The sequence below is a fragment of the Lissotriton vulgaris genome, chromosome 1_1 (genome assembly GCF_964263255.1).
Source record: "Lissotriton vulgaris chromosome 1_1, aLisVul1.2, whole genome shotgun sequence".
Lineage (NCBI taxonomy): Eukaryota > Metazoa > Chordata > Amphibia > Caudata > Salamandridae > Lissotriton > Lissotriton vulgaris.
Window position 1 is genome coordinate 658,475,046 of NC_141685.1, and position 22,405 is coordinate 658,497,450.

Sequence of the window (22,405 nt, forward strand, 5' to 3'; positions counted from 1 at the left end):
AAGTGCTTTGACGCCTCGTCAGGGGTAGTAAGCGCTATATAAATGCAATTACAATACAATACAATCTTACGGTAGAGTCAGGTGTCTAGATCCATAGTTGTCGACGTGCCCCATATCTTGAGACTGACATCCAGAAAGTCACAGTATTACGATCAGCTGCACCAAGCCGCCTCCTGCTTGTACGGCCACGCTACAAGTACCAGCATGCTCTGTGCTGTTGACAGAAAGCAAGGATTGGTTGAAGGACACACTCATAACAAAGAACAAGTTGACAATTCTGCAGCGAGCTGGAAGGCATCATGAAGCATACAACGCATTGACCAAACTAGAGTCTAACAATGATGACTATAATGCTTCTAGGCACCTCTGTACTTAAAATTGAAAATTAGTAATACGAGTTCCATACGATTATCTGAATAGTATTCGCTGGCTATCAATCGCCTCCTTTTTCAGGGGTCACTTCTCTTTAAGAACAGCAACAATTGAGTAAACGAAGTGCTGCTACATTTACAGAAAAAACACTGCAACATGCCACTGTCTCCTATCACAACTAGTCACTCAACCACTCGCAGGTGTTCTTCATTTCTCCAACCAATTAGCTGGTGATAGGCGTTCTGGCCTCGCCCCTCAAGATTCTTGTATACTGTGGAGGCAGTCAGAGCACTGACTTCCAGGTTTCCTCCGTGAAGGATTTTGGTCTTTTGCCTCAGAAAGGTGAGTTTTACAACGCCTTGCTAATGACAAACACGGCTGAATGTGTCGACGTTGGCTACTTTTTCAGGCGTTTAGCTGTGCTGTAATCTAGTTCATTTGAAAGTTTAGCTAGAGAGTTGGTTATTCCGGTAATGCTGCCCGATCAGCTTGCATTTTTCTTGCGCGTAGCTACAGTATTTTATTTAGTGGTAGATCTCTTCAAATTACACGCGCAGCAACATTAATTAAACGTATAATGGCTTTGATTTATTTCCAGGTCCCTGTGGGTTCAGTTGACTTTTTCTTTCGCCTTACTGATGAAAGGTACCGTTTTTGTTTTGATGAGCAAAAATCAAGTTATTTAATCCACCCTGGAATATACATTGCTCGTCATAATTTAAGCAAAAAAAAAAATGCACGGACGTTTGTCCTTTAAGTTTAACTTGAAATGGGCTTCTGTTGTTCAGAACACGAAGGGATTGGAAACTAGTAGTCTGCACGTTTCTCAGTTCCATGCCTAAGTAGTTTATCCAGCCCAGGCGTATTTATTTATTTATTGCCATTTTATATAGAGCAAACTTTATCCAAAGGTGCCGGAGAGCTTTACAATAGAAACAAGTAGGTTACATGAGTTACTCGTGATGGAATTTACATATACGATCACGATTATAAAAATGAAAGGTGGCATAATTGGACTAGTACAAGTACAGAATACATATTTACAACACGCATTTACAATGCAATGGTCTCGTCTTTGTTAAAGTTAGAGCTATCGGCATTGCTCATGACAATTTTTTTGTTTTTAAAACATATAAATAAATGGCATTGTCATTTACAATGCCAATAGCTTAATCTCTCGCAAATGCGAGACCTATTGCATTTGCACCCACACACACAGAGCCACACGCACCCACACACACAGAGCCATACATAGAGCCACACACACACACAGAGCCACACACACACACAGAGCCACACACACACACAGAGCCACACACACACATACACAACATTTTAGTAGTTATAGTTACCTGAGCAAACTGACGTACAGACCCACAATGCACCGCTAATGGCTGAACATATTAAAATTACTCATGACATGGCCAGTGACTTTACTGATGGCATCCCAAATGACATCACTGATGAAATTATCCAGTGAGTATGTGTTTCGTAAAAGTTTCTGAAACTCAAAGATGTATACTAAGTTACTGCATAGGTTAAATTACTATTTTTCTGTATTACTAATGAGTGATACTATTTGTAACATATGCCATCTGATCTATAATCCCTTTTGTAAAGTGGCTGTACTATTTATCAGAGTATTAGCCCCTGCAATGACACATGTCCCCTGCTGATGCAAGTGTGTGGTAGTGCTTTGCAACAGTCTTGTTCATTGAGACTTCACTACACAATGATGGCTGAGTATAGTTCTGTTTTATGGCATACTGGCCAGTTTCCTTAGCCCTCTCTACTTTGTGATGAATAACTGTAGTAGTAGATTGCAATAAATTCATCTGTTCACTAATACTTTTCTTTAGGGTGATGGCTCAGCGTAGTAGACATTTACAATAGACTCGCTTCTCTTCTCACACTTTTCTCCAGGATGCAGAATAATTTTACTAGTGGTTTGTCGCACAGTTGCCTATCCACAAAGGCCTCTCTACTGGTTGTATGTTGTAGTGGTTTGTGGAAATCTGACATTTGCACTAAAACCTCTTTCCAGGTTCACAAATGGTGTTATTGTGGTTTGCAATAGGCTAGTCTATACAGATAGACATTTACTTTGGTGATTATTGTAGTGGTTTAGAAAAGACAGGTCTATTCGATGATAACGATCTCTTACATAAGTGAGTGTAGTAGTTGATGAGGTTAGAGTGAGCTTAGTGCTGTATTTCTCTCACCTGTGCCATTGTCTTATTTTAAAAAAAAAATGGAAACTGTACTTTATGAAGTATATTGAAGTTTACTTTGCTGGATGATGTATTTAGTGACATTACTGAGCATGTCATGAGTGATGTAACTTGGGCGGTCATAAGCAGTGCATTGCAGGGGCGTAAGTTATAGTTAGCTCAGGTAACTAAACTGCAGAATTTTTATGGTTTTGTGTGTGTAAAATCTGACCTAACTATAACCTTCATGTACCATTGTTTTTTTCAGTCAATTTCTACTGTTTTTTGTTTAAATTCTACTTCCTAGCTATAACATCCCTGTAACCTTTGTTCTTTTTTTTTTTTTTAGTGGATTTCGTTCTTTTTTTTAAATACAAATTGTACTGCAATTGACCTATAAATTCAGTTTAGTAATATACATTTTTACAAATGTATAAATACATTTTGTTCACACATTTATTGTTCTACATTTTAAAACTAACAATTAACAAATGAACATAACTGAACTTACTAAATTTTCTACAATTGCAAAACGCAAAGTGTTTCTATTCCTTTTATGGACCCGCGGATCCACCACGATGCCCCCACAAATCTGTCCACCCAACCACCTTTGAAACCATACCCTAAATCAGTATTTGGGTTTCACATCTCTCTGGAGACCATCTCAGAAGCGCAGCTCCATTGTATTTTTTGCCTTTCCTTCAAAAGAAGAGAGTTTCAAAGTTAAGATGTCTTGTGATGAAGATAGAAGAGAATGGATGGAGAGGACAAAAAAGAAGTAGCCTTAGCACCTCCAAAGTATTCCTCCAACATTTGCAAATATTTCTCTGTCCCTTCTGGGAAAAAGAAACTTCTTGCAAAATTTGTCCAATACGATACGACCGGACCGGAGGGGTTTGCTTAGGTGAGACTGATTGTGGTATCCCGGCAGCAAATCTACCAGGATATTGTACCCCTACCGATTCCATGGGGCACAGTTAAGCCTTTTTTCATGACCACGTGATTAAGTTTGGTTGCGTAGGTACCAGATGCATGCCTTATTTATTTGCAGCATTGAATTAATTATTAGTATTTCGTATTTAATAGCTTATTAGGCTTTGGATAAGGAGTGGCGAACACAGAGCTGGTCCCTGTGTAGCCCTGAGGAAGTGCTAGGGGGACGCACAAAACATGTTGGCAGACAGGAGTTGCTAGGTACACCTAAACCCATTACAATTTAGGTATCCTACCATTTCTACCCCATTTTTAGCTTTACCACCTAGGAGCCAGAATAAAGTATTTGCAACTCACTAGGCAGGTAATTTTAACTAATCACATATACTCCACTCCTTTACATCACATTCCTTGCACCACACATAGTCTTTTGTAAGTGCTCCTACGTAATTCCGCAAGTCGCAGCACGCCCCAGTCCGTAGAGGGCTGGGATGGCCCCTATGATGAAGCATGTCACCGTGGGGCAACCCTGGTGAGTGAGGGGACACCTAAAAAAAGGAATATTTTTCCTTTTTTTCTTTCTTGGAACTATTGACACTATTCCAACACCATTGTGTGTTATGGGAATAGAGTCATAGACTACGGCTGGGTTCTTGATCTCTGTCCCCAGAGATCTTGTGCGACTTATTAATACTAGGAGGGTGAGCCCTAGCCTTTCTCCCTCTACCTTCCTTTTTGTTTATGTAGTTATATTGCTGGCTGTCACTTTAATTTCATTTTGTCTGGATGAGAGCTTGTTGTCACTTTGATTTCTATTTATACAAATAGCATGGCATTCTTTGTAAAGGCCCCAGGCCACCCTTCTGTCTAACAGCGTGTGTTTGTTTTCTTTAATTGTTGACATGGTTCCCAAGGAAAAGCTCGTGCTGCCATGCATAGTTGCCAAAAAGCACTGCCGCATGTGCTCAGCAATGGTCACGTAATCGGGCAACAGCCATACTGGATTGGCTGCTATAAAAAGCCACGCCCAGACAAACGCCTTGCTTGGCTTTTTTTGTTCCTGTATGGACTGCGTCCACTCGCCGCATCTCGCAACTGATCAGCGCTTTGATTGGCATCTTCTCCTTCCTGCAGCGATCGGCATTCCCGACTCCAGAATGAAGTCAGACATTGCGGAGACTCTGCAGAAGCCAGAGTCCCTGCTGAATGTTCAGCTAAGTGCATTGCGCTTTGGAGTTACCAGAGTTTTCACGCTTGTGTGCATGAACGATTGTGTGGAACTAAATATTGTATTTATGCGTGCAGTGACCCAGAAATCTCCTGAAGGAACAAGATTGTAGTAAATCAGCCAGCAGTTATTATTCATTTTTTCATTATTTTATTTTCTGTATCGTGTGTTGTGCAATGTACTTTAGAATTAAGCTCTTGCAGTCTAGGAGCATTCGGAAACGAGTTTCTATTATATTGGAAAGTAGCAGCAGCGGGGCCTTCATCTTTTTGTCCATCAATTGTTTCTGGGGTGGAACTTCGTCCCCAGAGTACAGCTTGGTGTGGGCAGGGCAGCCCATGATGACACGCCCAAAAGCACTTAGAGTCTCACAGTGTGGGATATGTGTGGGTCGTGTCCAGGCATGTGCCCGCATGAAGACTGCCAAAAAGCAGGCTGTTCTGCACCCATCCGCGGCTGGATGAGGCTCGGCCCTGTCTCTTGTCTCTGGACCCTAGTGTTTTTCTACTTTTTTTGGGCCACTTTTTGGCTCTTTTCAACATTTATACTTGGGCCCCATGAAGATCAGGCAAGTCCTAAGTTCTATTTTTTTTTAATACCTATATGACTGTATCTTTCTAACAACGGGAAGTGATGATTTCAACCAGGAAGCCCATAGGGGATAAAGGGGCCCTCCAATCAGCCCCAATTACAACTTTGTAGTGGACGCTATCTCATCCAAACTGGTGATTGTAGAACGCCGCATTGATGCAGTCCAAAAGTTGATTGACTCAAATGACTTTGCTAGACCCTTCTTCAGTGTTGAATGCACATTCTGTGAGTTAGGGGGATGCACCCCCACCGGGTTTACCCTTGAAATCAGTTATTGTTGTTCAAAATCCACACACTCCTCTAGATGCTTCTCATGACAACTTAGTTAATCCTCAGGCTACCAAAGTGCTTCAAGTCAAAAGGAAAAGGTGCAATAATACCACAATAACTTCCATTGGAGTAAAAAAAAACAGTGCCCGAACCTAGTAGTCCTCCAGTTGGTTCTGACTGAATATTCTTATATCTGCTATTCCTTTGGGCATTGAAGTAGCTCTATTGGAGGTGTGTAAACCTCTTTTTTCAAACCTAGAATCCCTTTTGTTTGATTTCCGGAATGAGATTTCTACCCAGTCAAATCTCTTGGGGATAAAGTTCAAGCGCTCATGGTGCAACGTGTCTTTTCATCCCTAGATTAAACTAATCAAAATCTACTGCAGCCCCTGCAACTCCTTCCTCCAAATAATACCGGGGGACAACTGTTCAAGTCCGGTCATACTTATCCAACAGTGCCTGCTCATCCCCAAGGCCTTATTATGGGGGTTCCAACATCACTTCCACCTATCTGCCCTTTAATGGCCCTGAAAACTAGCGATCCTTCAGTGGAACAAGTTAGCGAAGCCTGGCCCATGGGAGGCGCAGGGGCATAGGGACTGACTGTCTGTAATTTCCACTGGATTGTACCTCTTATGTCATAATCCTTGCTGGGGTCCTCCCAAAACAGACAGGTGGACAAGAAAGTTGACACAGTTTAAAGAATGAGGTTGTCCACTGGTGTAATAGACATTCAGGTTGGCCAACAAATCTGGCAAACAACATCATTCTGGTTCGAAGGGTGGGATGGGTAGGGCTTCCTAGGAAGTCTATTAAAGGGAACTGTGTGGTTATACATTTTTGAAATCCTAAATTTGCTGGGTATCTTTTACATAGGATTAACAGCTCCTCAAAAGGCCACAGTGCCTAAATTCAAGTTCGGGTTGTGCTCTACAATTGGGCTTATTCTACCTTCAACATTGTCTACTCCTCTCTCTGGGAGGCCTCTGAGAATTGGAAGCCAAGCAGCTACTCCATGTTTTCTCCACCCTAACCGTTTTGCGGTTCTTGAAGGGCTGTTGGAAGTTGATTGATGGGCGAAATACCTGTACTTAAACCATCCTTTTCTGCAGAAGATCCCCATGGTTTTGTCCATCCTTTAAAGGACCAAACTATCTCAAATCCACTTTGATTTATATAATGGAAAATTGCGGGGATAAAAAATAAACTGAGTAACCCTGACTGGCTAGAAATTATCAAGGGCATAGACGTGGTTTGTTGTCAAGAGACTTGGGGGTCCGTTAGGATGTCGGGCGGTGGCACCACCGCAGTGGTGGCGGGGTGGAAAAACAGCTTTTCCGCCCGAGAGCAACGGAACTCACGTCCGCCACATTAGGATAGGTAAACATAGGTAATTTCCCGTCCCCCGCGGAGCGACGTGTACCGCCATCAAAGTGCGCCCGGCACCGCAGCGGTGTGAGCCAATCAAGACTCTCCGCTGTGCCGAATGACGTCCGCCCCGCTCGACAAATTAGGCTGGCCCAAACAAGCAGACGCACCGGAGCGGAGACACCGCCCAGACTGAGCAGGCGGAAACTCAACAGCGGAGCAAGATAGCCGAGACCCGGTCCTGAACGACATGAACCCAGCCCTCCATATGCATCTGGTGATGTTCCTCCTACAACACTATCGTCAGATGGGCCGCCGCGGACGCCGCCGCAGGTACGCAAATACACATATGCAACACACAACTCACAGGCCGACACAGAGTCCAATCACCACACAGTTACCCTGCTGGGGTACACAACACATCCACACAGGCACCCACGCATCACCCACCTCACAACAAGGCACCCCTCAGCATCCGGGACACACATCGACCGCCAACCAGCAGCAACGTCCCAGTCCCGGTCACGTCACCGCCGCGGTCAACACATGCGCACTATGCAGAAGGCAGGGCCACTCCAAGGCATGGGCAGGGCACAAACACCACAGGGACACACAGCCCCCAACCACACAGCAACACACCCCATCAACCCACAGGCCAGGTGCCCATCCCGTGCACTCCCATGCACACCAACAAGCACTGCAACAACAAGCACAATACACACTCTCTGCACCACACAACACAAAACCAGGGAGACAGCCACTGCAGGAGTGGCAGACAAGGAACACACAACACCACTGCCACACACACTCAAGGCTCACAATCCTTGCCAGAACACACACACACACAAACAAAGAAACACACACCCTGGGTGTAGCCACAAACACAACACACACACAGGGATGCCTCAACCGATGCCTGCACAAGAACAACACACAAACAATACAGGAACACATACTGAACTCCAACAGAAACACACATGTCAGCCAAACTGGGGAAAATCAATGGGAGAACAAACACAACAGGAGTACACAACAACATCACTCAGGAACAAAACACATACACCATAACACAAATCACACAAGAAGTGCATCTGGACCAACACACACAGCCACATCAAACCCATCACAGATGCACATGAAACCTCAATCAACAAACACCACAAGACATCAGGGGATGCACATCAGGCAATGCCAAGGCCACATACACACAGCACCGCATGCACGACAAGCATTGTCTGCATAACAGGCATGATTGACACAACCGCATCACACACCACAAATCAGCACTTCACAAATACAACACCACACCCAGGAACTGAAGCAAAACCACACCCTACATCCACACATCAAACACAACAACTACACATGCACCACTCTGGGATACAAGAGCACAGCCACCTCCACCAGAGCACTGGCCAGCACACACAGCTGAAGTGCACATGACCACTACAGAATGACCAATAGCACAAGGACAACACACATAAACCATTTGGGCAATGTCCAGAGTGGAACAACACTTATGGACCAAGAACTGCACCATAAAGCACAAGCCCACATATGAAGTGATGGGGAGGCACACACACATGGAAACCAAGGGGAAAGCTGACATCTAAGTTAAACAGCCTGCACGTCAGTAGCAGACATGTAAGGGGTGTACCACACACAAATAGAGGGATGGAACACCCACAATGGCCAGGCACAAGTGGCACACATAGGGGATGGCCTAAAACCACACACACCATGCCATACAGTAGTGCAAAAACCACCATGTGCCTGCAATGCATGACAAACACAAACACAATGGCAGTGTGGAGCAGCAGGGCCAACCAGTTCACACAAAAACACCCAAAACAAATTGAGGATCAATCAAACACAACACTGATGTGCAACTGACACACTTTGTACACTCCAAACTGACAAACACAACAAGGAGGAGTCACACACAACACCATGGACACACCAACACACAGTACAGTGCACTACAAACAGCTCACACAAGTGCATACAATCCTCTACCCAGGGCAAGCTAAAACAAACAACAGGCATACAACTCCTGGGTGACACATGTGTGTCTCACACAATACAGGGGCACACACACATCCACTACAAACTGACACCCTTCACACTGCACAACTCTGCGAAACCCAACACCACGCATCTCATGTAGGCCATGGCACCAGGACCAAGGCCCAACACAAGATGACCATACACATACAAGGCTGGGCACACAGAAAGCAATCCACACTCATACTTCATTACATATTCCAGCCAGCTTTGTAACATTTGCACAGCATCACACCCTGTGCTGGCAGTGTCCCCCAACCAGACATGTGAACAGCGTAACCATTTTCAAGAATGGGGCAACCCAATAGGTACAGGACCTGGGTAAAGTGTGAAAAGAGAAACAATGGTCCTTACCATCAATCAAACATTGCGTGAGTCAATACCTAGTTACTCAGTCCAAATATTATTCAGAGCATATCATAATTCTGCAGCTCTATGAGATGAATCTTGTATGTGGTACAACAACAAACAACAGACTTATTTATTTATTACCAAGCAATTTAATTAATTGCTAGTCCAATGGATATTTTGGATTCATAAAAAACAATTTCCAAATGTCAATTCAATACATTGGTACAGTAACTTGATCAAAGGTGATTATGCCCCAAGAAGGGAAGTGCATAGGCAGACATGATAAAGGATGATATAAGTGTTTTGAGAAAAATTAGAGAGAATCAGGAAATTGTGACAGCAAATAAAAATACAATCTTTACAATGGTGAACGGACGCTTTGAGAAAATACCGTCCAGCCTTAATACTCTGTGAATAGTGTAGGCAACAACTGCAAATCACTAACAAGATGACTGCATGCCAGGTAAAATAGCCATCACAGATCACACAATTTGCAGGCTCAGAATGGACTTAAGACCCTGTCACCCCTGCCCAAAATTATGATGGCTGCAAAGAGCCTTGCAATGTTGAAGTGATACATGGAGCATGGTGCACAAGCAATCCAATGCGAACAGAAACAGAACTTCAATCAGCAAGGACACCGACAAAACACACACCAGAAGTAACTGTATTTATTCACATATTGCACAGATGCAGCTGTACAACAATAATAAACAACAGCAAGGCTCAAAATGATGCTAAAATGCTATATACCATGCACAGGTGCAACACATACAGGAAGGCCAGTGTCCAAGGCACAGTTTTGAGCACGACACCGCAGAGCAACAGGGCCAGTGTCCATGGCAGGGGAGAGGCCAACACAGCAGAGAAACAGGGCCAGTGTCCATGGCAGGGGAGAGTACAGCACAGCAGAGCAACAGGGCCAGTGTCCAAGGCACAGGTGAGAGCACGACACAGTAGAGCAACAGGGCCAGTGTCCAAGGCACAGGGGAGAGTACAGCACAGCAGAGCAACAGGGCCAGTGTCCAAGGCACAGGTGAGAGCATGACACAGCAGACCAACAGGACCAGTGTCCATGGCAGGGGAGAGGTCAACACAGCAAAGCAACAGGGCCAGTGTCCATGGCAGGGGAGAGTACAGCACAGCAGAGCAACAGGGCCAGTGTCCATGCTTGTAAACAATGGTTAGGACTAGCACACCTGTATGAGGCACAGGCGCATGAGGGGGATGTCAACTCACTCCTGGAAGTCATGCAGACTTGAACCTGGCTGTGTGACTGTGACAGCAGGCCCACTTAACTGGGGTGACAGAGCCCCAGGTGATCTGGGGCTAACAGTGGCTTTGCAAGCTGGAGGGCTGTGTGGACCAGGTGGCATAGTGGCACGTGGAGGTGGAGTCATGCAGACTTCTGACACAGTGGGTGGGAGAGGTTGGAGGGATGCCCTTCCACTTTTTGGGAATATGAATTGGCTTCCCTGTCTTGGGGTTGATGGGAAGTGTTGATGAGCCAACAGGCACACACACCAACTGTCCCACACCAAGTGCAGACACTGGCACTACCTCTGGTGATGTGCTGGGTCCTGCGGAACGCTTGGTTTGGCTATGCCTCAGGACCTCCTCCCCCTCTTTGCCTGGTGTACCCCCTACCGTGCCCTGCTTTGCCTTTGTGCCAGGGGTGGTCTCCACAGTGCCCTGCTTTGCCTTTGTGCCAGGGGTGGTGTCTACAGTGCCCTCCTTTGCCTTTTTGCCAGGTGTTCCCCCTACAGTGCCCTCCTTTGACTTCTTGGCAGGGGTGGTGTCTACAGTGCCCTCCTTTGCCTTTTTGCCAGGTGTTCCCCCTACAGTGCCCTCCTTTGACTTCTTGGCAGGGGTGGTCTCTACAGTGCCCTCCTCCACCTGCTTCAATGGACCCGGAATTGGGGTAGATGTGGTGGGTGGATGTGTCCCTGTGCTCTTCCTAGGTGTACCCCTGATATGCAACACCTCCTCAGTGGACACAGACACTGCATGGGTAGGTCTGTGTGAAGTTTCGGTGACAGGAGAGTCTTTTGCTGGTGATGCCTCTGCAGCATGTGAGCCTGATGTCTGCCTCATTGATCGCCTGGCCTTGATCTTCCCTGACTGGCTCCTGTGTGTGCATTGTGGGGTGGCCCTGCTCTTCAGTGGGGATGGTGTCTGTGGGCGGGAGTGCCTGGGTTGTGTCTGTTGTGTGCTCATTGTGCTGTATCTTTTTGGTGACTCAGGTGAACCGTGGTCACTGTCACCTGATGTGGCCAGTGACTGGGGGGTGGATAAAGGCACCTGAGCTGCAATGGGAGCATGTGCCTGTTGAAGGGCTGACAACGCCTGGACTGTACGGTGTAGCCCACCCACGTCGGAGTGTATGCCCTCCATGTATGCAACCACCTGGCCTAATTTCTTGTCATGGTCACTGAAGGCATTGAGCAGGGTGGTCTGGCACACATAGAGCTGGCGCAGGAGCTCTACACACTCTGCAGTGAGGGCATCAGGGTGGACAGGTGCAGGGGCAGCAGTGCCAGGTGTGAATGTGACTCGTCCCCTCTTAGTGACACGGATACGGGCAGCCCCAAAGGAAGTGGATGGGAGGCTGTGCACTGGCCGCTGGGTGGTAGATGATGATGCAGACTACCCATCCCCTGTGCCTTCCAGCATGGATGCATCCCCACTGGCATCAGATGATGTGGTACTCTGTGTCTCAGCCACGGATTCCTCCTGCATACTTCTGTCCCCCTCAGATGCGCTGGTGGGCTCTGTATCACTGGCCTCCAATGCAGCTGTAGTGCTACTCTCGCCACCACTGGGTTCGTGCTCATGTTCCTCAGTGGTCTCTTGCGAATCTGCATGAGGGAGATATACAGGGTTATGTAAGTGTCATCATCTGCTCACACAAATTCAAGACAACGCACTACAGGAGAGGCCCAAATCTACATGGTAACCACCACCCACTGCAATCACTGTGCAGCCACACACAACATAGAACACAACAGTGCCTGCAACGCTGAATATCTGCCATGAGTGAGCCATGTTGATGCCACACAGCACTACACCCTGCCCGTAGATGAAGTGTACCACACACACAACTTGGCCTGGCCACACCTTGGGACATGATGAGGGTACAACACTTGTTACCACTAACAGACCTTCAGGGAACAGGAGGGGACAACACACACACCTATTAGGACATCACAGTCCCCAATGCCACGTAGGCCATAGCAAGCACCATGTGGTAATCTGGGGCACATGATTTGCAGATGTTGGGGCACCAACGATCATGGTGCAGGCAAAGTCGGCATACATGAATTCACACTCCGCAAGTGGACACTGCTGTTCAACTGATCCAGCGCTCTGATTGAAAGACTGTCTCATAAACGCAACCTATCACCTCAATACTCACCATTAATCATGAAACACATAAAAGGCCCATAACACCAATGAGACAATTTTTGAGCTACTGAATCAGGTGGTAAGATTAATTAAAACTATTCACATATAATTTACATTATTATATACAACTGCAGTTTATCTTTCTTTACCATGGTTTAAAACACTTATCATTTATTAATCAGACCACTAAGGCGATTGAATCAACTGATGGTAACTAGACCATGAATAAACAAGACCAGCTTGTCTTTTCAAATCTAATTTTATTAACTTTATTTTTCATAAAGAAAAAGCATTTACGTTTTAGAATCTTTATTTTATAAGCAATTAAGAAAACAGCATTTAATAAGGAAATGAATTAATAAACTGACATTTTCAAAGTAAGCTCAGAAACATGAAATATTAGCAGAATAACTGTTTCAATTCCCTAAATCTATTTCCCTGACTATTTCTCACTTCAGCTAAAAAGGAAAAATCATTAAAAGCCTTCTGTCCTTACATGCGCCAAAGGTCCAACAGCATGTCACGTCATTCAGGAATCGGAAAGTAAGAGTTTTTTCCTTGCTCATAGTGTCAGACTTTATACCTTTCTCTCTAGCTAAACTTTCTACATTTTACATTCTTTTGAGCCATTCCAAGCTTTTCATTGGCTGTCCTGTGTCAGTCCATGATGAAATTATTAAGTCATCTCCGACTCTTGACCAAGTCCAGGCTTCATATAAGCCCTAATGTCTTTCATTTCCACGTCTTTCAGCTTCCTCAAGAAAGTTACTTTTTCCTCGAGTTTCGAACGTTTACTTCCTAACCTTGGCAGACATTTCAAGTTCCTGTCCTTGAGTTATCTCTACATGAGCACGTTCAATGCGACCAAAGAACTGTTTTTCAATTCACGATGACATTGCAATCAAAATCTTCACAGCAGCGCGTGTGTAAAGAATTCACTCTGGAGAAGCTTTTGCGTCTGCAGCTCTGTCAGCCATATTTTCTGAACCATCTTTAGGCCTCACTTTGGAAACTATTATTAAACACAAGGCATCAATTAATTAAAGAATTGAAACCCATTCTGTTACCCTCCCCCTTTACTAATTAATCCTGTTAATTATGTTACCTAGCAAAAGCACATACAAGCAGCATTATAATTACTTTTCCTTTTCGAACAGCAGGAACTCCATGTGCTCTTCATCACAGAAATACATAACATAAGCACATAAAATAAGCACATGACATTAATTTAACTGCCACATTTAATACTGACAAAGACAATAGACCAGGTTAGTTTATTATTTTTCTTTGCATATGCAACATAAAGCACATTAGTTTATCCCGCGTGTATGGATGAATGTATTCTTAAACTAAGTTGATTAATAATTTCACCACAAACTAATTAATTTGGTTACTGTTACGAGAGATTAACATCACAAGTTTGAACAAAATTTTGTTCTTCACCTTGCTCCATCAACTCCCTCATCTGGTGATTTCTAAATCACCAAATAATACCCAAAATGTTATAAAAATTTTCAACCCTTGAACATGTTTCGTACTTTCTTAATATTGGTATTTCTAAACTTTAGATTCATCTGATTTTCTGCATCTCTCATATTGAGCTCTCCGAACTCTTCTAATTCTATTTCTTTTTCTTTTCTTAGTTTGCAAATTCTTTTCTTTTCTATGACATGTTTTCTACTCTTGTGTATCATGCAACTAATTTTTAACAAAAGTATCACCATAGCTATGATTTATTAAAGGAAAAACTGTTTTACCTATAATTGAACTACCAATCTCTTGAAACCAGTGTTTAATTACTGCAAATCTTTTACTTAAACGTTCTGAAAAACTCTTGTCTTCTAAAGATTCTACTTCACTATGTAATTCAGTTATATTTTTTATATACATTTCTATATTCTGACTTTTGTCAGGAATGAAAGTACAGCAATGTTGAACATGCAAAATTCCACAGACTCCACCCTCTTTTGCCAGCAAAATGTCTAGAGCAAGACGATTCTGCATAACCATAGTTCTCATGGCAATAAGCTCTGTATTCACTAATTGAAATCCACTTGCAGTGTCTGTTGACAATCTATCAACAATTGTAGACATTTTTCTGATTTTGTTTACATTCAGGATTATTCCTACCATAGGTATTAATGCACCAAATATGTCTCCCATTATTTCTGTAAAGCTTTCTCTTCTAAATCTATTCAAATGATTGCTAATTTCAAATGAACCCTTTGCATTTCTATCTACATGAACATTGTTTGGAAAAACTAAACCTACATAACACGTCCCATACCAATGGTCTGGGAGATTGTAATAAGCTTTATTCCCACAAACAAAAGAAATTCCAGAAAAAATTGGATCCTTGCCTCCTTTAAATCCCCAACCCCCTAAAATACGATAAGTGTCTTCACATTGACTTGCACCTACAAAATAATTATCAAACATAGTATTATCTCTTCTTATACAACATTTTCCACTAACAGGTTTATCTATGTGAATTGCAACATTTTCATTTCTACCATTAAGCTTTTCATCTTCCATTTGCCAAAATTTAGACTTAGTAGGTTTTAACATCTCATTTCGCTTGTAAATTGCCCTTCTCTCTTCCACCATATTCAAGAACATCTTCTCTTCTGTTCTCAGTTTACATGTTAAATTATTTCTAAAAGCATACTCATAAGTGAGTTCACTAGTTGTTAGGAAAAATTCTCTCTCACCTGTTTAGCATGTTTCACTTTATTCAAGCTATCTACGACTTTTAAATTTGCAAAAATCTCATCAAAATCAGAATAATAATATTCCAAATGACCAGTTTTATAAAACAAACTAGCTATTACACTACATGTTATACCATAAGTAAGAGGTAACATATTATATGTAACACCTTCAGACACAGAAGTAGGTAATTTCACACAAATATAGCGGTCTTTTGCGTCCATCACCTTAACATATTCAGATAAAAGTCTTGAAAAGGTATTGCTAGAAAAATCTCCAATAGATCTATCTTGATGAATCTCTGGTTTATGTACAATAATATTATTAGTCTTATCAACTCTGTCCTGATCAGCCACAATTTTACTAGTCATGTTAGCTTTATACATTTCTTTATCTATTCCAAAAGGAAAAATGACAACTAAAATTAACCAAACTAAAATTATCAAAATTACACATATTGAAGACAATTTGCAACATCTTTTGAAAATTGAGCATCTCGAATTATTATTATTAGTATAAGGCATCTTTACTAAAAAATAAAAATGAAAAATGTAAAAATTACTAAATATACTCCCCCCTTTTTTTTTTTAACAGATAACTTTATTTTCTAACAGCTTTTCTTCGACCTTATATCATACATTAATGTGTTTTCCAGCTAACACAATTTCTTCGACCTTGTGTCACCTAATGAACAAATTCAATCATTATCACGATCATCATCAAAATTTCTTTGACTACTATTTACTTCTACTACTGGTGGAATTATAATATAGGTCCACTCAGGCGATTTGTACTTCTGATTTGGCTTTATTATTCTCTTTGCTCTGCTGTTGATCACTTCTATTTTCTTTCCTGCTTGTTTTTTCTTATTTAAGTCTTCTTCTTTTTGACTTGTGATTTCATTCACCTGCTCCTTTGCTTTATTCACTAATTTAAATATTTCAGGCCTTCATTTCCATTTGGCCAATTATCTCCTTTTCTTGTTAATTTCCTCTTTGGCTCTGCTAAATTATATTCCACTCTCCAAGCTCTTTTCCTTGATCTTTTCACTTTTGATTCATCTCCACTTTCATCTGTTTCACTTTCAGTGTTGTCAGCTGATTCATTAATGATCAGTTTTATTGTATCAGATTCTTTTCTAGATTCAGGTACTTCTTTACTCGGCAGTTTCACTCTGTTAGGAACAACATCTTCATAGCTGGTACTTGGAATTTCTTCTTCTTCTTCTTCAATTACTTCCAGTTCACCAGTTTCAGAATTTTCGTTCCTTCTTTCAGAGCTTCCAGTCTGCTTTTCAATACTCTCCTGATCTTGATCTTGAATCACTTCTTGTTCAGTTTTCTTTTCTTCTTCGTGATCTAGCAGATCTTTATAATTTTCTTCTTCAGAATATTGTATCACCATCTCTTCATTTTCTTTATTCATTACTTCATTCACATTTGAATTTTCCAGATGTCGACTCTCTTGTCGATCTTCAGGATCTTGATTTCTTTCAGGTTCTTCTTCTGAATCTGAATCAGCTGTTGTTTCACCTTCGTCGGGATTCTCAGGTGTTGGCACACGTATGGTGTGGCTAGCATAACTCCATCTCTTCAATCCTCTACACTTTACTGCATTTGTCGTGACCAATATCACCTGTCTTGCCTTCTGCCACCTTGGTACTAGGCAATTTCTTCTTCGATGTACTTTTGTCCTTACCCAGTCTCCTGGTAACAGATCATGAGCTTGTTCTTTCTCTTTTGTGAATACTTCAGTTCCCATCTGATAGAACACAGAAGTCACCACATCAGATAGATGTTTGCAGTAATCCATAATGATGCTATCATTAATGCTCAACAGTTTATCAACTGGAACAAATGCTTGCCTCATAACCCTGCCCATTAAAATTTCGTGAGGACTCAATCCTGTTTTTCTATCTGGAATGCTTCTCAAAGACGTCAAAACAAGTGGAAGTGCATCTGTCCACTTCATTCCTGTTGCTAAACACATTTTTGCTATTCTGTTTTTTATTGTACCATTCACTTGCTCAACAACACCTGATGCTTCTGGTCTTGGCTATTCCCCTGTTAGTCCGCCGGTAAGCTCTCACTCCCTATTTTTGTACTTCTGTCTCCTCTGATCTGTCAGCGCCAGGATGTCTGCAATGGTGACAGCTGCGCTTTACAAATTCTCAAAATAAATAATAAATAAATCTGTAAGCACAATGTAATTTTTGCTTTATATCCGTTGCTTCACAAATCAATTTTCGCAATCTGTTTTCAAAATGTGTACCACGATCTGTCTCGACCGTCACTGGAAAACCATACCTTGGTATGATTTCTCTCAAAAGCAATTTTGCCACAGAAATTGAATCATTGTGACGTGTTGGGAATGCTTCTGCCCACCTTGAAAACAAACAGATTATCACCAAGACATATCTGAGTTTGTTGTGAGGTGGCATGTCAATGAAGTCAAGCGGTATTTTGGTAAATGGACCACCCTCCCGTCCTATGGTTCCCATGCTAACAACAGTTTTTCTGTTTGGGTTGATCTGCTGACAGATAAGACACCTTTGACAAATAGACTCTGCAATTATTCTGAATTTTGAGTTATACCATATCTGCCTAAATCTGATCATTGAATCGCTTCCAATATGTCCTGGACCATGGTACATGCGTGCCATGTCAGAAATCATACTATCTGGCATTACTGCTCTGTCATCTTTGTAAACCCAAACCCAAACCTCATCTTCTTCTCTTTGTCTGCATCCTGCTTTTAACCATGTATCTTTCTCCTCATCAGTCGCCTCATCTTGCAACTGTTTTACTCCTTGCCAAGTCTCAACTACAGATGTTAGCATAAGTGAGTTCAAAACATGTTCATTTTCTTTTTCCCGATTAATGGACACATCTTGTTTTGCACAGAATTTTGCTATAAAATCAGCATATGAGTTTCCTTTTGTTATGTAGTCCTCTCCTTTTTTTTATGTCCTGTACACTTTACTACTGCAATTTTTTTCTGGTAGTTGAATGCCATCAATTAATCTTTTGATTAGCTGAGCATTTCTTATTGGTGATCCCGCAGAAGTTAAATAACCTCTTTGAGACCAGAGCTGGCCATAGTCATGGACTACACCATAACCATATTGACTATGTCACTACGGTAATTTTGAGCTCTTTTCCCAATTCACATGCACGAATCAAAGCAATTAATTCTGCTACTTAAGCTGAACGAATTCCTTTGAGACAAGAAGCCTCAATTACATCTGCAATGGTACACACCAAATATGATGCACTCAGAACACCTTCATCTGTTCTTAAGCATGAACCATCAACAAACAAAACATAATCTGATTCAACTAACGGGACATCTTTTATGTCTTGTCTTGGTTTAGTGCAATATTCTAATACATCCAGGCATTCATAATCAATCTCATCCCTGATTTCTGTTTCAGTAGTGTCAGGTAATAATGTGGAAGAATTTAAATTAACACATCTCGCAATTGAAACATTGTCCGAGCCAAGAATAACCTTTTCATATTTTGTTAGCCTATTGTTTGTCAAATGTTGTGTTCTGCTTCTAGTAAGAAGAATTTCAACTGAGTGTGGTGCATATACCTTTACAGGAAATCCCATTATTATTCCTTCACTTTGTTCCAAACTTACACTTGTTGCAGCTACTGCTTTTAAGCAACCTGGTAATGCTTTTGCAACAGGGTCAAGAACAGCTGAGAAATATGCTATTGGCTTTCTCAGTCTTCCGTGTCTCTGAATCAGAACTGATAATGCACATCCTTCTCTTTCACTGCAATACAGCTCAAATTCTTTTTCATAATCAGGCATTCCTAGTGCTGGAGCTTCACACAAACTTTTCTTTAATTGTTCAAAAGCTTCTAATTCAGTTTCTGTTAGGCTAATCGGGTCTTTTATGTCTGCTTTTGTCAGTCTCTGCAGTGGTTTTGCGATTACTGAAAATCCACTAATCCATTGGCGACAATAGCCTACCATTCCTAGAAAAATTCTAACCTTTTTCTGTGTTTTTGGAGGTTTCTTTGCTTGAATCATTTTTATTCTTTCTGTTGTCACTTGCCTCATTCCCTTTGCAATTCTGTGACCAAGATATTTTACTTCTTGTTTGCAAAACTGTAATTTCGCAGGAGATACTTTATGTCCCTCATCTGCCAGATGATTTAAAAGAGTAATGGTATCTGTTACACAATTATCTCTTGTTTTTGCAGCCACAAGGAGATCATCTATATACTGCACTAACATAGATTTTCCAGGTAAATCTAGATTTTCCAATGATTTCTTTAGCAACTGATTAAAAATAGATGGACTCTCGGTGTACCCTTGTGGGATTCTACACCATGCTAGAATACTCTCTTTGAACCGGAAGGCGAGAATTTGTTGGTTTTCTGGATACAATGGAACAGTAAAGAATGCGTTACATAAATCAATAACTGTATACCATTCTGCATCATGCGGAATCTGATATAAAATTACCGCTGGATTTGGTACAACTAGGCAACATGGAACAACAATTTCATTAACCTTTCTCATGTCCTGAACAATTCTGAAAGTTCTGTTTGGCTTTTTAATTCCCATAATCGGTGAATTACATGGGCTGCTCTCAATTTCTTTTAAAACACCTTGTTTTATGAATTTGTCTATTACAGGAGTTACCCCTTCAATCACTTCTGCTTTCATTTTATACTGAGGAATGTTTGGATAATCTGCTCCTTGTTTTACTGTTATTTGTACTGGATCTACATTTTTTATCAAGCCCATCTCATCTCCAGTGAAATCCCAAATGTTTATATTCACTGTGTCTTTTTAATTCTTCAGGTAGATTATTCTTATCAAACACAGGAAATAATTTACTTTCTTCTGCCTCAACCATTGACATTGTTAATTTGTAAAGCCCATCTTCTTCTGGAGTTTGAAGCTCTATACCATCCGGTGAGCAATATATTGCACACTTAATTTTACAAAGAATGTCCCTACCTAATAGATTTACAGGACTGCTATCACAAACTACAAATCTATGCATGTCTTTAAATTTACCTATTTCAACTTCAACTGGTTCAGTTAAATCTGTTTTTATTTGCTGATTAGCTACACCTACTACTTGGATTTTATCTCCATAGAGATGAAGGTTTTCTATTTCCACTGATCTAACAGTAGAACGGGTAGCACCTGTATCCACTACGAAAGTAATTTCTACATCATTCACTTTACCATTTACAAATGGACCAGATTGATCTACCTCAAGAGTGGCTCCAAGCACACACTCTTCCTTCTCTCTCAGGCACCGTCAGAAGTAATCTTCAGATTCACTCCCTCCATCTTCTTTCAACCAATATTGTTGAGACACATTCGATACATTCACTCTTGGTGATCTGTTTACCTGTTCACCGCCGCTGAATCCTGTTTCTGCACTGTATCTCTGCACATTTACACAGTTTGGAAGTGGCGGTTGTGGTAACTGACTTTGCTGAATCACTACCTATCGCTGTAGCTGTTGCTGCTCATTTATCTCATTCTGCATCTGTGGATTTAATGATGTATTTTTTAAATAAGTTCTGGGCGGATTCTTACACTCACGCTTCCAGTGTCCAATTTCGCCACAATTAAAACATGGGCATTTCTGTTTTAACTCTTCTATATTTCCCATCAATTTTGGTTTATTATAATTACCTTTAAATTTCCCTTGATTCTGATCAACATTCTTATTTCCTAAAGTTGCTATTTGTTGTTCAGCCACTTTTACCTGTGCCCTCATTGCCTTTTCTTTCAGCTTCATTTGTTTAGCATCTATTTCATCACTACAGTACTTTGCTTTTCTCAAGATGTCATTTACTGTGTGTGATTGCCAACCATCTATTCCAGTTCTTACCATTTCACTAATTTCAGGTCTCAAGCCATATACAAATCTGTATATAAAATGGCTCATGTCTTTTTCACTTAAATGTTCATAACCACTGTATTGTTTAAATACAAGCAGTAATCTTTCATAGAATGAATGCACTGATTCCTTTGATTCTTGAATTGTTCTATCTATTTTAACCCAATCTATCTCTTTTGGGGGAATCTTGTTTTTCAAAAACACAATTACTTGTTCATACTTTCTCATTACATCTGGCGAAGGAGCACCTGTTACTTTATCTCATTCATATTCTTCTCTAGGCCAATCTATAGCAGTTTCACATTCTGTCCAAAGATCTGATGGGACAACTATGTCAAATAGTCCATCAAGATCAATCCACAAAACTTTTGAAACCTTTACAAATCTCTCTACCTGTCGATACCATTCTACAGGTTTTTCTCTTAATCGGGGGAAATCATTTGTGAACAGTAAAATGTCCAGCCTTGTCCATGGGACATGTACATACCCTCCTCCCGCTATTTCTCTCATTGGAAATTAATTTACTACTTTTTCCTTTTCTCTGACAGGAAAAGCTAAACTTGTTCTGTCTTCATCTCTTTTCTTTGTCCATTTTGCTCTCCATTTACTTAATTCATCCCATTTTCTCAAAATCACAATTAAATCTTTTATATGTGTGATTCTTCCTGTGGTATTCATATTTTCAATGTCTTTTTCAGTGAAATCTACCCTATAGCTTTTCTGCAAATTCTTCTGCTTACTTAAATTTACTTCTAATTCAAAAGCCATATCCTCCAATTGATCATATTTATTTTTCGTTTTCCATGTTATGCTTTTGCAAATAAATAATAATTCATCATCCTGATATGCTTTCAAACTGTCAGTTCCAATCGTACCATTTATTAATTCCTCTGAATCTGCTTTCAATTTTCCAACATAAAGTGGTTTACATTCTGGGGTTTGTGTTAAATCTATTTTACTCAGACTCTTTTCCGGAGTTCCAGAGTCAGATTCTGTACCAGTTGGAGTTTTACATGACAAA

At 41.3% G+C, this 22,405-nt stretch overlaps 1 protein-coding gene across 1 annotated transcript in view; it reads left to right on the forward strand.

Moving 5' to 3' along the window:
* The first annotated feature begins 622 nt into the window (after window positions 1-622).
* The window catches only part of LOC147747616 (ferric reductase 1-like), a 664,587-nt gene continuing 642,804 nt past the window's right edge, over window positions 623-22,405 (forward strand). The window contains exon 1 of the mRNA XM_086936340.1: window positions 623-714. The gene's annotated coding sequence lies outside the window, so the exon portion shown is untranslated. The remainder of the gene's footprint in view (window positions 715-22,405) is intronic.